Raw genomic sequence first — 17,234 nt, forward strand, 5'->3', positions numbered from 1 at the left:
GGGAATTTGTCTTCCTTCTCATGGTTTCTTTTATTGCTCAGGTCACACCGTCAACTCACATCCATCCCACATCTCTTTTGCCCACATCTCTGGAGGATGACTGATTGCAGGACATGGCCATGGACATACATTCCTGGAAACTGAATGTTGGCAGGGTGGTGGTGGGAATTGATGCACTGTTCCTGCAGAATGAGATCCATCTCTCTTTCCCTGTATTTGAGCTTTGGGTGTTTTTTGTGTGGCAGTGCACTAGGGAACAAGGTTTGACTTGCCAACCCCTCCCCCTCCCCAATCAAGGTGATTGCCATTACTGAATGGCCAGGACTTGCCCCAGGAAATTGTCCTGAAATGTGGGTGGTCTTTCTTTTTTCCTTTTATTTCCTTCTCTGTCTCTTTCCATTTGGGCCTTGACTCTGAGACACCTCCCCTTGTGTTGCACCTCCAGGTCACCAGCCACATCCATCTTTCATGGGTGGGGCAATTACTGTGCTTAGACTTTTGGGGATGAGCCACAGCATCCAAGAATCAACATCCAAGTAGTTGCAAGAATCAGCAAAGGTATATTGAAATTAAAAGAGTATACTTTCCAAGGAATTTCACTGCATTGTTCACCAGCAAGCCTTATACAATAAGATGCTTCAGTAGGGAAGTGTGATGAGTATTGTTATATACTGCATTAATTACATCAGAATATGGCCTTATTCATCATCAGTGTCAACATTTTCTCTCACAGAATATAGAGATGTGTTGCACCATGCAGAGGTCTTAACAGAATGCTTAGAAGAGGTGAAGTTCTCAAATGTTTTTTTTAGTCTTCATTATGTTATTGATGTCTTTCTCAAGGAGAACAAAAAAAAAGTCAAAAAAATACTTTCCGACCCTAGAGGGATTTTTGATTTGGCATTCTTAATTGATATCACAGAACATCTGAACACAGTGAACCTAAGGTTGAAGGGGAAAGGAAAACTCATCCATGAAATGTATTCTGAACCAAAAGCTTTTGAAGCAAAACTTAACATTTTTCTGAAGCAAGTTAGTGAAGTTAACTTTTCAAACTTGTCATGCTGCAATGGACTAAAATTTGAGGAGGCTGGGAATTTACAATTCAATGTTGAAAGACACATCCAAGCACAAACCTATTGCAGGTGGAATTCCTGAACAGATTCACTGTTTACCATAAGCATGGAAAGGAAATAAGAATGTTTCATGTTTCGGAATACATTTGAAGTAGTGCCAGAAAATGCAAGTAATTTTTTTTTCAGATGGAACCAATTGAGTTTCAAGCTAGTGATCATCTCAGAGACATTTACAAAGAAAGTTGTCTGTTAGATTTCTATTCTGGTCTACCTGATATATTTATAAACCTAAAGAAATTTATTGCAGGCTTGTTCACAGTCTTTGGCACTACATACATCTGTGAACAAAATGTTTCCAAGATGAAAATTGTGTAGGTCAAGACTTACAGACGGACATTTACATCACAGTTTAAATGTGTCTGTCACAAACCTTGACTTAGACATTAATGCTTTGGCTTAACAGAAAACAGCCACAAAAACCACTCTGATTAGGTAAGTTACATTGAAGGATTCTAGAGTAAAATATTTTCCCAAATGGATTGTGTTCAATTTAATATTTCTTAATTGACCTTTGTTTACTTTTGATCTAAATATGAAGGTTAATAATTTTGCTACATTTTAAGATGTGGCCTTCGTTAGGCTTTGGGCACTCTACTGCAGCCCCTGTGTGCCAAAAGGTGAGGGACACCTTTAGTTAGCTCTAGTTAGTTATAAGTTTCTGAAAACAAGCACCAGTGCTTTGAGGTGCTTTAAGTGCTAAACAAGTTGCATTGTAGGCTCAAGACACAATTGTACTCTATACTCCAGTCTGTCTCACTGTGCCCTGCTACTGTTACTCTTTAGGAGAGAAGTTAAAGCACCCCACCTCCATAGGAGCATGGCTGGATCTAGGACAGATCTGGTGATTAGCCATGAAAAAAATTGAAAGAACTCATTAGAGGGAAACTTATTAGACCAGGAAAATGGTTAATCCCTGTCACACAGCAGTAAAAAAGGTTCCAGCCTCAAACTCTAAATCAAAAGCACTTTCTGAGTACAAGAGGAGTGACTCCTTTCTGCAGCTTCCTTGGTACCATCCCTCTGCCATAATGCTGGAGCCTTTTGCTTTCTTTAAATCCAAGGCTCCAACTAATTATTTGCAGGAAGTGCCTATTTTTTATTTCATTGGTATGCAAATTCACACAAGAAGTAAAAAAAAAATCTAAAGATACTGTTACAGTATCTGTTCACGGCCTGATGGCCAATTAGAAAAATAGTATTGTATCCTTAGTCCCCCAGAAGAAGCTTATGGCCACAAACTTCAACCCAATTCCCAAGGCTGAAGTTTTCATGGGAGCTGTAGCTATTCTACCTATCAAATGTGAGCAGAACATAATTCAAATATAAAACTAAAATACATTGAATTTTTCTTTTGTGAGGAGCAGAAATGTGCTGATAAACAATGACTTTCTATTTTATTGGAATTTTGCAAAATTGTCTGCCTTGTGATTATCCCTTCTAATCTTTAGAGAAAGGTCTTTTAGTTGGGTGTCTTGAAGAGTAAATGGTCAGATTGGTCCTGCTGTGCAACCCACAGATTTTTTTCAGAGTAAGTAACTGGCTTGATTTTAATGAGGCAAAGGCATACCGAACAATATCTGGTGTAGCTTTTCAATAGTGTATATGGCATACAAGAAACTGAGAAGTTTTAGACCTGAATAGTTGCCAAGTGCCACACAATGAACACAAAGTATTATTATTTGTGTACAATGTTTAAGTACTTCCTGTTTTTACCTAAAAATAAATGGGATCCCTAGATCTTGTGATATTTTTGGCACTTCTACTTCTGAAACTGAGGCATGTGAGTATGAGAAATAAAATTTAAAACAAGCTACTCTTTGCAGGATTAAAGGAAGAATTTTTAAAAAAGATTTTATAGTTCTAATGTGACAGCAATATATGTAAATACTTATTTTTGTTTGAAACATTTTCCCTCAATGAAAAAGGCCATATGGAAACAGCAATTCCCAGAATAGTTTCGTATGGCTGTAAGAAAAAAAAAAGTGAGACATGAGAGTCCAAAGGCCAATATTCCACTTTGGTTGTGCTAAGTTTTTGTCTTTGATGCATTATCTATTTTTGTAAATACTGTTCCAGTAATTGACAAATTGTTCGATGGCACATTGAAGAAGAACCAGTCTGGTGCTGTTTGGCATGAACTTTTGTGGGCAAAACCTCACTTCCTCATACTCACAAACGTTTTAGGCAGGGTGAGCTTGGACAGGGAATTCCAACCAAACATTTCAATGAGTAGGTCATTCAAAACGTTGCCAAGAGGGACCATTGACACATTACAATGACGATAGCCACTGGTCCATAGATATCTAAGAGACAAGAGTCATATTATATTATGAAATTGAGAAATAGTCATATTTGCCATGGACAAAAACTCTTTCTAAAGACACAGTGGCAGCAACCACCTGCAACCATAATGGTGTTGCTCCAGTGCAGAATAGCCCCAATAGTGTGATGGCTTTCTGAAAAGACACGTGAAAGCATTTTGTGGCATGAAAAATGTAATGTTCGTCCCAGTTACTGCATACATGGTTTGCATGGATCCGTGACTGCATCATTGCTAGTGACCACCAGTACAATTAATCCTATTGCATCAGCTCTATGTATCTACTTCATTTGTAGTCTGCCTTTCTCCTCAATAAGGACCTCAGAGTGGCTTACACCATTCTCCTCTATTCCATTTTAGTCTTACAACAGCATGCTAGGTTAGGCTTGGATTGTACAATTGGCCCACTGTCACCCAACAAGCTTCCATGATGGACAGAATGCTAACTGTGACGAGGCCAACCACTTGTTCACTAGACCCATGCCCATCGTGGCTCCTAAAAACAACAGACATAAGAACTGGGGGCCCCCTATGGGAAATAATCAATCTCTCTCTCTCTCTCTCAACGGGAGAATTCCTGGAGGGACTAGAAGCAGCAGTGGTGCACCCGTTGCTCAAAAAAACATCCATAGACTCGCTGAAGTCTAAAAACTACTGCACCATGTCGCACCTAGTGTTCCTAGGGAAGTTAGCTGAAAGGGCTGCAGAGGAGCAAATATCAGCATTCCTGGAGGAAACTTCAGCCCTTGACCCATTTCAGTTGGGTTTCTGGCCTGCCCTTGGGATGGAAACAGCATTGATTGTCCTGATGGATGACCTCCATCACCAGCTAGACCGAGGCGGATCAGCACTGCTTATACTATTAGATCTGTCTGCAGTGTATGCCACTGTAGATCACAAGCTCCTAGCTGCCTTGCCGACACCGTGATATGGGGGACAGCTCTCAAATGGCTGATCTCCTTTCTCCGGGGTCATGGACAGAGGGTTGAAATAGGAGAAAGAGTATCCAACTGTCATCAGCTCAAATGTGGAGTCCCACAGGGAGCAGTCCTCTCTCCTATTTTATTTAACATCTTCATGCGCCCTCTTGCTCAGCTGATACGGAGGTTTAGGCTGGGCTGCCACCAATATGCAGATGACACCCAGCTCTTCCTCCTGATGGATGACCACCCTGATTCCCACCAGATGCCTGGAAGCAGTGACAAAATGGTTCAAGCTGGGAAGATCAACCCTTCAAAGATAGAGGTTCTATGGTAGGGTATGAAGGGACCAAGTGAGGAAGTGTGCTTACCCAACCTGGACAGAGTGCACCTAGCAGAATCCCACTCTGCCAGAAATCTGAGCGTCATCCTCGATGCCTCCCTCTCCATGGAGGTCACAAGAGTAATGCAGAAGGCCTTCTACCATCTAAGCAAGGTAAACTGTTCCTTATCAGATACTGATTAGTCTGAAAACCAGCAGGCAGTGACTGGAGAGCTACTGGGCAAGGGAAATCAGTTTACCTGAAGAAAATGGCCACTTCAGAAGATGGACTATATGGCATAATATGGCATTACATCTCTGCTGAGCTCCTTTCACTCTCCAAACTCCAGCCTTCATGGCTCCATCCTCAAAATCTACAAGTATTTCCCTTCCTAGAGGTGGCAGACCTAGGGTGCAAGCCCGTAGCAAAATCCGGAAATAAAAGCTTTTATTCAACCGCAAAACAAAAGCTGTAAATTATCTAAAATAGCCCATGGATGACAATAAGTGCTTTGCAATGTTTTTGTGCCACTGTGGCACCATGAAACGGCTGAGCTGTGATTTTTGTAGCCATATCTGTGGCTATGGACAATGTATGTGATTTGATAGGGAATTTTGAGTTACCTGACACAAAGATCCTCAGGATGCACAGAGATTCATGCTTTGGAACCACATTTTTACCATCATTGTGCCATGAAGCAGTGGATCCACGATTTTTGTGGTTATGGGCATGATATATGATTTGTGGGGATCCATGCTTTAGAAGCATGTTTTTGTGATGTGGTGGTACCACAGTTGATGGCTGCATGATTTTTGAGGTGCAATCTGTGACTATAAGAAATGTGATTTGGGTACTTTGGGTAACCTAACGCAAAAATCCTCAGGACCCATGCTTCAGAACCATGTTTTTGCACCGTTGCAACTCCACAAATTGGTGGACACCTAATCTTTGGGCTGAAATCTGCAACTATGGACAAGATATGTGATCGGACAGGGAATTTTGGGTGGCCCGCAGCAAAATATCCTGATAATCCAGGAGGATTTGTCCTCTGGGACAATGTTTTTGTAACATCCTGTCACCATAAAGCTCTGAATATGTGATTTTTGTGGTGTAATGTGATTTTGGACATATGTGATCAGATGGCAAGTTTGAGACAATGTTATCCAAAATTCCTAATAATTTTTATGGATACATACTTCAGAGCCATGTTTTTATGGTGTTGCTGTGCCATGTCATTGCATACATTTTGGGGCAAGATCTGGGGCTATAGACATGCTATGTAATTTGATGGTGAATTTGGGGTTCCCCAACTAAAAAATCCCAAGGATCCACGCCGTGGAGCCATGTTTTTGTGTCATTGCAACACCACGAATGAGGAGAGCCAAGATTTTTGTGGTAAGATCTATGGCTACTAACCTATGTGCACTTGAGATAACACAACACAAAAATTCCAAGGATCCATGGATTCTATGTTTTTGCAATATAGCAGCCCCATTTTTTGCATTGCTGCCTATAGACGAAGATACGGTAAGATGGTGGTTTACTTTCATTTCATTGTAAAAATGATATAAATTCATGAAGATCCAAGACCCAAATTCACATTTTCGTGCTCCTGCAGCAAAGTGTTGGAACCATGTTTCTTATGGTTCGTTCTGCAGTCCTGGCTTCCACATGTGATTTCACACTTTGGATTTGGTGTTCTCCTTTTAAAAAGTGGAGGATACACACAGATCCAACTTTTAGTGCGCGCCCTCCTCCCAATCCAAGCAGTCCTAAAGGATGTTTCTAATCTGCAGGAGCGCCTCGGTCAGAAGTGAAACACGTCTTGCACACACGTTTTTGCAGGGGACTGCCACATTCCCTCGGTGCTCCACATAAACGATCTGCGGTTAAGATCTTGAGTACGAGGCGTCATGGGGCCGAGGGGGACGGGAACAGCCTCCCCACCCAAATCCATAAAAGCTGCGTTGGTGTTCTGAATTAGGCTCCGCTTCTTTCCACCCTCTGGAAATGAGAAACAGCTGCCTGTAAGCATCCAGTCCTTGGAATGCAAACCCACACTCCCCCCCCCCCCCCCCACGGGTCTTACATCTAAGGAAGTTTGGGGAAAGCCCTTCGGTCCCCGGGTGGGGGTACGACGAGAGGAGCAAGGCAGGGGCACGCTCAGCCGCTCTCCTCTCCTACCCCCCCCCGCACCAAACCGCCGCGGCGCTCTCAAGGAGGGAAGCCAGCCAGCCAGCCAGCCAGCCAGCAGTCCTGGCACCAGCTCTTCCTCCCGCGCCTGGGCGGAGAAGGAGGAGGAGCCGGGCCGGTAGCGCGTTGCTCCTGACGGCCTCCAGGAGGGACCAAGAACGAGGAGGTGAGTCCCCTCTGGGTGGGGAAAGGCGTCAGGGCCGTCCAAAGAGCCAAGCTGGGCGGGAAGGCAGGCAGGCAGGCAGGCTCGGTGCGTGGGGACGGCGCGCTCGGCGGGCGGAGGGCGCGCGGGCGGCCTCGCGAAGAGCAGCGGGCCTAGGCCGGACAGCCCTGCAGCACCGCAGACAGGCAGGCAGGGCGGCCGGCGAGAAAGGCGCGCTGGCCTGGCGCTCTGGGTGGGCGTGGAGCGGCGAGGCCGCGGCCCAGCGCGAGGCTTTGTGCGCGCCGGAGTGGCGAGGAAGCGCAGCCCCTTCTGGGAGATGCCGCCGCGAGCCCCTCGGGGAGGCACTCAGCCCGCCTCTTCCTTCCGCCGCGGCTCCTGGGTGAGCTCCGTAGGCCGCGGCGGCGCCCCGCAGGCGTCCTCTTTGTGATGCGCCCACGGAGGACGGAGCGGAGCTCCCGACCACAGTTTTCGTTACTGGCCTCTGTGAAGGAATAAGAATATATATAATAAATAGTATACTACTACTAATAATAATAAAAGAGCGCCTTTGAGCATCTGCAGCGTTGCTTTTTTGGGATGGGGTGGGTGGGGGTCTAATGTGTGGTTGCCACTGGGGGGTTTTTAGAGAGGGAGGGGTTTTCAGATCCACTTATTGGTACGCTTTAGAAATGGGGGCGTGAGAAAGTTGTAAAGGGTGGGGGTGGGGGTGGGGGTGGGGGTGGGGGTGGGGGTCGGCAGTGTTTGGGGACAAGGCTTAGGGTTTGCTGCTAGCATGACCCACCTCCCCAATTTACGTGGCTTGTTGCCATATAACACAGGAAACGGGAAGAGTCCAATTTGAATTGTTCAGTTCAGTTAAAGCTGAGCCTTTAAAACCTTTATAATAATGCTAAGCTTGTGGCAGATCTTCATTTTCAGCCCAGATCTTTCTATCCCTCAAAAGCAGCATTAGTACGCACTGTAGCTCTTTTGGGCTGCCCTTGTCCCCATTCCCTTCCCAACTGATATCCTTAACTACACAGAGAGATCCTGGCTGCCTTAGACAAATTAGTATTTTCTGTTGGTTTGGTCCTGTGGTCTCAGGTCTGCTCTGTGGAGACACAGGGGCTACGTCCCTTGAACCCACTGAAATCAACCCCTTTACTGATCCAGCCCCTGGCTATATTTATGTAATCCAAGCATTGGGGAACCCTGTCACTGCTCACTCAAGAGTTGTGCTGATTTAGGAGACATTTTGGTCAGGTTTTACATGAGCAGCAGGATGATGAAGTTGTATAGCCGACTCTGCCATTACATTTCAGCTGTTAGACTCCTGTTTTGGATTTTTTTTTTAAGCACCTCTGTGTAAAATGCTTTCAAGTCACAGCCAGCTCATGGAGACCTGATAGGGTTTTCATCCAAATACTTAGCCTGGCCATTGAGATTAGAGAAGCAACTCTATGCATTTAGAAAAATTAGCATGACAACTAAAAATAGTCTAAGTCCTTTCCTTACTTTGCTGTACAGCTTTTCTGATTGCAGGGAACCTTCCAAAACAGGGGTAGTCAAACTGCGGCCCGCCAGATGTCCATGGACTACAATTCCCATGAGCCCCTGCCAGCGAATGCTGGCAGGGGCTCATGGGAATTGTGGTCCATGGACATCTGGAGGGCCGCAGTTTGACTACCCCTGTTCCAAAATATGAACTTCTGCCAGCAGAAGTCCATTTATCTCAGGGTTCAGTCACCTCATTCTCCTGCATGTATGAACCAGGCCTTGGGAGGGCTATGAGACCTAAGAATTCAACCCCCCTGTCTGCCATCTCACTTGCATCATGACTTGCAAGGACACATTCTGTTCTTTAAATCTAAGAGGTCAATTATGACTTTTTATATTCCAAGCCTTATTTCATCATTCACAACACTCTTTTCTGTTGTGGAGGCACTCCTTTGTTGTGGACCACATTCTTCCAGCATATTGTCTATTGCTAAAGAAATATGACCCACAGCAGAAGACCAGTTCTGCAGTGGATTAAGGAGACACAAGTAGAGATACAACATTTCTGGAAATTTTGAAGCCATGAGGAACACCCCCTGGGAAAAATATTGGAGATTTTTTTTGGGGCGGGGGGAAACTGAAATACATGGAATACTTGCTATCCAATCAAGCCTAAACACAAACTTTATATGTTAAATAAAACATCATTTGGTCAGGAAAAGGGATCACGAAAGGGTCAGTAATAACTGCCTAGCTAAATGATGTCTTCCCCCCCTCCCCCTGAGGCTTTCACACAGTTTCTGCCTTACCTCCCAATATTTTCTTCAGCAAGGTAGGGCTACTTGGTACCCAATCTGTGGGTATATAAGTCACAATGGTTTGAGGAAGAGGTGAAAAGGTCTAGCAAAAAGGGCCACAGGAGCAAAGAGAGCCCCGCAATATTCCTGTCTTGATTATCAGGTATCCTTTTGGATACAGAAATGCATGTTGTATTTAAGAGCTGTGTATATTGAAGCATTTAACTCATTCTGAAAGACAGAATATTTCACAGGAAATTTTTCGTGTCAGAAATTTTTTTTAAAAGGCTTCAGGGGAAAAAAAACAACTTTCCTAAGCATTTCCTTCACATCTCTAGACACAACTGGAAAGAAGACTTTGGATTCAGATGTCCCTGTTCTTCACTTCATGGTGGAGATACAGTGGACTGGGATATGCTGGATATGAAGATGTAACAGGCCAGGATTTAGCACATATTGCTGCAGTGGTGTGATTGCTCACTTTATGATCAGTTCACATCTCATTGTGCACTTAATTACTCAAGGAGTACATTATTATGAACAACTTGGCCTGTAAACTTTTCTCTCTTAGAGTAGTGATAAAGCTGAAAAAAAAACTATTTAGAGGGGTTGAACTTGTAGAACTAGCAATGCTATGCTGTAGTAGGGTTTTTCTAAATAAAAAAAGGAAACTTATGAGAACTAAAGCCTAGAGATTCCATTGTACAGAATGGATTGATTCTCATGTTACATCTGATGTGGACATTAATACTTATACATTTATTTATTTATTACTTAGATTTATTATCTGCTGTAATTGCACAGCGGCTCCTGATGGGTTACAATAAAACGTTAAAACCCCCAATAACATATGAGACCAAGAACCAGCTCCAGTGATGAGACAATCAATAAAAACCCAAGTCCCTTCCTGCCCACTCCCCTTCTTCCCCCAGAAGCTCAGGGGGCTGAAACATTCAGGAATGCTGATGATCCTAATACAGATGGATGTGGGCCCCAGGTTTTCCGCACCCTGGCTTCAACCAAAGACCTGGCAGAAGAGCCCTGTCTTACAGGCCCTGTGGAACCAACGCAAGCTCCTTAAGGGTCCTCAGTATGTTAAGCCAAATGTATTATAAAGCAGGGGTCCCCAACCCCCGGTCCGCGGCCCGGTACCTGCAGCGTGAGGGGGGGAAAGAGGCCGGCGCGGCAGCCGGCGCGGCAGGGATGCTAACACGCGCGCGGAACAGCCGCGCTTGTGCGTTTGCGCCCCCTGGTGGCCAAAACACGTATGCGCGGCAACTCTGCGCATGCGTGTTAGCGCCACCTGGTGGCCAAAACGCGCATGCACGGCAGATCCGCGCGTACGCGTTTTTGAGCAACTGCGGCAGCCGGGCCCCTGGCTCTCCCCCACCCCCGGAGGCGGTCCCCGACCAGATGAAGGTTGGGGACCGCTGTTATAAAGTAACTATACTAGTCCTGATTTATTTATTTATTTATTTGGATTTCTATACTGCCCATTCTTTGTGGCTCTGGGCGGTTACATTGAACATTATATAACTCACATGGAAAATCAAAACAACTTTCCATAAAACATTAAAACATTACAATACGTCATTAATAATACAATAGCAGATAACAGCAACATTGGGAGGTCAGTTATTTCGGTCATGGGTGGGTCTGGGGGGACCAGCAGATGTTTCGAGTCAGTCAGCCTCAAGCAAATGCCTGGTGGAAGAGCTCCTTCTTGCAGGCCCTGTGGAACTGTGGAAGTTCACGCAGGACCCTGATCTTAGGGAGCTTGTTCCACCAGGTGGGGGCCAGGACCGAGAAGGCTCTGGCCCTTGTTGAGGTCTGACACGCTTCTCCGGGGCCAGGGATCCGGAGCCATTTGGAGGTGGCGGAGCGTAAGGCTCTTTTGGGAGTATCGGCAGGGAGGCGGTCTCTTAAATACACTGGGCCCAAACCGCGTATGGCTAAATGGTATATTTGGAGAACAGTAATCTCACCGGAAAGAATGTGAGGATTGCCCTCGAGAGGAAAAGGAAAGAGAATGTTGATGCAGAACGTGTCTTATTGCTGTTGCTTGAAATTATGTCATGCTTAGTGTTGAGGCTCCAGCCTTGAGTGAAAAATATAGAAGTTGTTACATTGCAAACACAGTATTAAAGGCTTGTATAATAACAACACCTATTATGGGAGTTCTCTCATTTTGTATCCATGATTATTTTACACTCATCTGTGATTATTTTGCACTGAAAGAGAGCATAGCTTAAAATAAAGAAAGATAAAGCTTTTGGGTTAAAGGGTGTTCCGAAAATCCTTCATGGATTGGCTGATACTAAAAGGGGGGAAAAACACCTTAAAACTAATCCATATTGAGGGGAATGTCTCTGTTTCAACTGAGTGATGCTTGGCAAATGCATACAGATCTGTTAACACATAGCACTGTGACAATGGGAATAGCAGACTGGAGGGAAATGTTTGAGGTGTAAATATATGCACTTTCTTCAAGGGAAGAGGGGTGGCGTTTGGAAGTTTCTGTCCTACACATAAATAGTTCTTGGATGCTAACCACAAATTGTTGGCTTAAATCTCAGTACACTGGTCAGGAATAAAGGAGAGGCAGATTGCAGCCTGGTGTATTACAGTGGCTTGATATAATTCACTAGAGCTGTTTTATTGGACTCTATTAACCTGGTTAACCTTAAGCCTTAGCCATGACAGGAGTTTCATATAAGAACCCATATGTAAAGTGCAATATTGAATTTTAATTAGAGCTTTCAAGATGTGGAGTGGAATGAATTCTCCGCAGTTCTTCCTTCTCACTTCTAATGTGCAGTTTTTTTTCCTTAGAAGTTTAGGCTTGAGAGACTGCTATGTGATGGAGAGAAACCATATTTTCATGTCAGTATAATCTTAGGCAGTTTCTAAAAACAGCAACGAGAACAAATTTGATGTAGAAGTCCATCTTGGAATTTGGGTTCCTGTCAATGTGTGATTCAGTCAAAAATGTCTAGTGTATGTTACAGGCCTTTGCTGCCAACTGAGGGGGCCCACACAGCCTCTCAAGATTTGGGGGGACCAGGTTTGTCTTAAACTCTGAACTTTCCCCTCAGTTATAAGATGTGCTTAAATGATCAAGTGTAAAGGCTTTGGACTCACTGCTATGAGGTAAGTTTTGTGGGGAGCAAGTAGAACATGTTATGAGTAAGGCAATGGCCTTACTCATTTTCCCAGATATAAGTCAGGGGCCATGTTTGGGAAAAGTGCCTAGAAGATCTGCATGTAGCATGTTAAAGAACCCTACATGGCTAGTGAGTCCCTAAGGGAATGCCATTGCATTATATTATTAAAGGAACTTTTGCTGGATTAACGTTTCTTGGCTTTCAGAATCAGCATTGTATGTAAAGGATGAAAGGATTTCTACCCACTTTCATTTCCCCCCAAGCATCTCAAATTCCCCACTGAAATACTGCTACAGACCCCCCCCCCCAAGAACATAATTGGGGGTTTATGGGAGCTGTTATAATTGGGGAGCTGCAGTAGAAGGGGAAGGTGCAAAAATAATGCTTTGCCGGAGGACACCATTCAGTTCACTTCTAATTTCTGGGAAGTCCTGCAATGAAATACAATTCTTAGATTAATATGTTCTCTACATGTGTCTCATACTAGCAGTTATATGTCAAATGTATTGCATGCTGCTTTTGCACTGATTTCTCTCCAGGGGACTTTTGAGCCAGGCATTTTACTGTGATTTCTGCGCATAAGTTCATGCCTAAGCATACATCTCAATATGATTTCCTTATGTTTTTTGTTCCTGTATCATCTGTTGAGAGGGGACTAACTTTGGATAGTTTGGTAGTAAAAAAGAAAAGCGCTGAAACTTGGAGAGCCAGTTTGGTGTAGTGGTTAGGAGTGCAGACTTGTAATCTGGCATGCCAGGTTCGATTCTGCGCTCCCCCACATGCAACCAGCTGGGTGACCTTGGGCTCGCCACGGCACTGATAAAACTGTTCTGACCGGGCAGTGATATCAGTGCTCTCTCAGCCTCACCCACCCCACAGGGTGTCTGTTGTGGGGAGAGGAATGGGAAGGCGACTGTAAGCCGCTCTGAGCCTCCTTCGGGTAGGGAAAAGCGGCATATAAGAACCAACTCTTCTTCTTCTTCTTCTTCTTCTTCTTGTTTGTGGTTTGCCACGTGCCACATGCGAGACAACTCAACACCCAGTGTCCAGCTCTTTCCCCACCTCCTCCCCTAAAGAGCAGTCACTCTGTCCATTGTTGTCGCTAAACTTTCAGAATGATGATGATGTGCAGTTGTGCCTGATCCTTGGCGATCCTTGGCGATCCTATAGGAAAGTTTTTGCCATGTGCTTCTGTCAATGACTGCTTCTTTTAGTTGGCCCATGATCATCCCTGTGTCGGCTCTGATGGTGTCGAGCCAGCGGATCCTTTGGTGACCACGTTTCCTTTTGCCACTGACCATGCCGAGCATTAATGCTTTCTCCAATGAGTTTGAATAGTTCTGGTGTTTTTTGCCACCTGTGCCAAGGTCTTCTCACAATCTGTTAGGGCATGACAAGGTGGACATGATGGACCTCTGACAGTTTGGAAGCTCTTTTAGATTACTGAATGCTAATATGATGTAGTGGTTAGACTGCAAACCTGTGACTGGGTGGACTTATGTTTGAAGCACACTGGCAGTGCCATCCTAAGCAGAATTTTGCCCTTTTAAGACTATTGACTTCCATGCACTCTGCCTAGAATGCCACTGTGGGTCAGTCTGGGCTAGGTCCCTAGGTTGTTTGTGAATATACCTCGAGAATGGGGAGATAATTTATACTGCCTTGAACTTTATGGATGAAAAATAAGATAAAAATAAAATAGATGGATTGATAGGATTTCTTGGGATTTGGGCTCTTATGAGGCCTCATGGTAGGTTTTAGCAGCTGTGCATTTAGGAGACAGATAGGAACTGAGTAGTCTTGGAAATGCGGCTCTGAATGGAGGGACTTTAAACGGTAGAGGATTGATTAAAAAAAACCCTGACTCATGAATGCCCATTCCCCCAATTTTATCTAATTAAATTAATTCTATTTACAAATAAATTCAAAATTAGATATACTTATGAATGTGCATGGCCTGGTTTGAGTTATTTTATGCTGATGATAGCTATGGATATAAAATAAACTTGCTGCATGTAGGTAGGATTATGGTGCCAGGTGAAACTAGAGAACAGAGGGGGTTCCTATTCCTAATTGGAAGAGTGGTGCTTAAACTAGATGTTACAAGGAAACTTGGAATTCCCACATCGCAATGTAGGGTTGGGAAGTCAGGGAGTTCTTGCAAGGCAGAGCAAGTAGAAGAGAGAAGATTTCACTCCCCCCCCCCCCACTGCCAGTTCTCTTCTGTAAATGCTGTTCAGAGAGTTCTAAATTTATTGCCAGTAACTGGGCTTGAAAACTGAGCCAGCCATGTTCTGGGGGTGACTCCAACAGAGCACAGGCATAGGTGGGTTAAGATGGAAGGGATTTACTGTGCTGCAGACGGATACAGGCTTGTGCTAGAAAAATAACTGTGTGAGAACAATAGATGTTAGTGATTAATCATGTTGGATATTTGAAACAGGCTTTAGATGTACAATACACTGACTTGTGCTCCCCCGAGCAGAATTTTGGATAATATTTTAATACCCCAAGGTATAATGGAGTTTGGTTTGGGGAAATGAATACATGTCACATATAGTGTGTAAGTGTATGCATTTTTGGGGTGGGGGGTGGGGCAACGTGTTACACTGTTCACTCCAATGATTTTTAGGTTGCTCAGGAACTTGTGATTAGTCTGTTTTTGTGGGTGTGGCATTAGAAGGGAGGATCTTTTATTTAGCTTTTTAACTTGGTGGTCCTCAGAAACAGCAATCTGATCATACAAAACTTTTCTGCAACAGGCACAGCATTTTCAGTGTTACTTTCAGATAAGTCTCAAAGTAAATGTCTTAAATATACACCTTAAACATATTGCTGCAGATGAGATGTGAAAAATAAAAATAAATGTGTGAATATTCAGAGTAGCTTGCCTCACATCTTAAAAAACTTGTTTTTTTATTGCTGTCCTGAAAGTACAAATTATGTAGAAGAAAATTTAATGTGCATATATTTCATATAAACCTAAAGAGGCAAGATACAAATCTTTTAAGGTGGACTCTTCTGTTTTCTTTGGCTCTGTATCGACACACTAATGTCAGTTGGAGTGAACCAGCACAAGTGGGCGTTGAATTGCTCTCTCTGTATGAACTGCTTCTCCAAACTTTACCTTTCCTCTTCTCAACAATCGCTATAGAGTTCATTATTTTTTCATAGGGTAACTCTGTCTGAGAGAGCAGTTTGCTCAAGGCCACCCAGTGAGTGTCGGAACTTGGCCCATCCACATGGTTCTCCCGAGTCCAAGAGTCTTGCTGGACTGCAGTAAGAAACTTGGTAGGGAGATATAAAGCAACCTTACATGCTGCTTTGACTCAACAAGCATGTAAAAATTCCTAAATTAATATTCTTCAACACTTTCTTTGGCTTGCGTGGTTTGTTTTGTATGGTTTATATTATACACTATGGGATGGGGTGCTCTGTGGGAAGGTCTTAGCCGTATTTTGTGAATACAAAATACAAAAGCTCGAGGTCTTTCTAATGTAAACTTTCAGAATACTTGCCTTTGACCTTGGTTGTCTACTGGACTGCAATTTAATACACAGTGACCTTCTCATTCCAACCTTGCACATAGTTTAAGGTAAATCAGAGTTTTCCCAAATAAACAATTACATGATCTTTCAGCTTAACAAGAACAATTTCCTGTCTTGATCTTACACTTAACCTCCCTTCTCCCCCTTAAAGGAAAATGCTTCTGTTGTCATACATTTCTTTTGTTTTTGGATATGATTTGTAGTTTTAGGGTTGCATGGCCCTGATTATTGTTACTGGCAATGCTTAAGAAATTAGTCTCACTTCTGCATAAAACTATTAGATTGCTATTTAATTTAATCTGTTGGCTTCTTATAAAACAGATGGCTACGTTTAGATGTTTAGCTGAAAAAAATGGACAAATTCAGAGAACGTTCAGTGTTCTCATGACTGGACTAGACACATTTTTAAGTTTAGGACATTTAAGAAAATTAACTTTTGGGGATCATAAGACTTTGCAGGCTAACTAATGGATGCTTTATTCTTAATAAACACTTGAATGAAAGGAAGAAAGGAGAAGGTTAAAGCATGTGCAATATTTTGAAAAGAATGTATGGCAAGTCTTCTGATATACTCAAACAGCAAATAAATGCTTAGGATAGGATAGGGTGTGCCTTTTTTGATCATACTGCAAACTATGAAACCATATTAAAGATACCATATGTGTTAGTACAGATGTTTTAAGGTGGGATGTTTGCCAACATTTAATGAACATTTCTTGAACTAAGTAAGGTGTCACACTGAGATACCCTTCATAAGGACAAAATTATTTGCTAAGTATAGCCAGGGTGAATTGAATTTAAAGCAATTTTGAGTGAATGGTTTCCATAGTTTCAAATTTTCTAATTCATATATTTTAAAACAAGCACATTGCATAAGAAATGCACCTTACCGCCCCCACCCACGGAATGCGGGCTCCCTGCGGCCCGCCAAGCACACCTACCACCTCTGTGGCATCGGGGAAGGCATCTCCAGCCCCTTTCCGCACAGGAAGAGCGCTGCTTACCCGGGTTCGTGGCTTCTTAACTGGAGGGCCCAAATGGTCTCTGGGTGGCGTGGGCCTGGAGGTGGGCGCTCCAGGGGCCGGCCCAATCTGGATGTGTCCAGCTTTGCTGGGCGCATCTGGATTGGGCCGCTGCTTGTGCTCTCGGAGGGCTGGACAGGCCCCGACTGGCCCCGACAGCAGCCCCGAGACC

General features: G+C 43.8%; 1 protein-coding gene across 9 annotated transcripts in view; it reads left to right on the forward strand.

Annotated features, from left to right (window-relative positions):
* Positions 1-6,902: 6,902 nt before the first annotated feature.
* QTMAN (queuosine-tRNA mannosyltransferase) overlaps positions 6,903-17,234 on the forward strand; it is a 269,467-nt gene continuing 259,135 nt past the window's right edge. For 3 of the 9 annotated variants that reach the window (XM_077320143.1, XM_077320137.1, XM_077320145.1), the window contains exon 1: positions 6,903-7,058. The gene's annotated coding sequence lies outside the window, so the exon portion shown is untranslated. The remainder of the gene's footprint in view (positions 7,059-17,234) is intronic. The other 6 variants (XM_077320136.1, XM_077320146.1, XM_077320147.1 and 3 more) reach the window with 4 other exon arrangements.

This window comes from Paroedura picta, chromosome 2, assembly GCF_049243985.1.
Source record: "Paroedura picta isolate Pp20150507F chromosome 2, Ppicta_v3.0, whole genome shotgun sequence".
In the NCBI taxonomy this organism is placed as follows: domain Eukaryota; kingdom Metazoa; phylum Chordata; class Lepidosauria; order Squamata; family Gekkonidae; genus Paroedura; species Paroedura picta.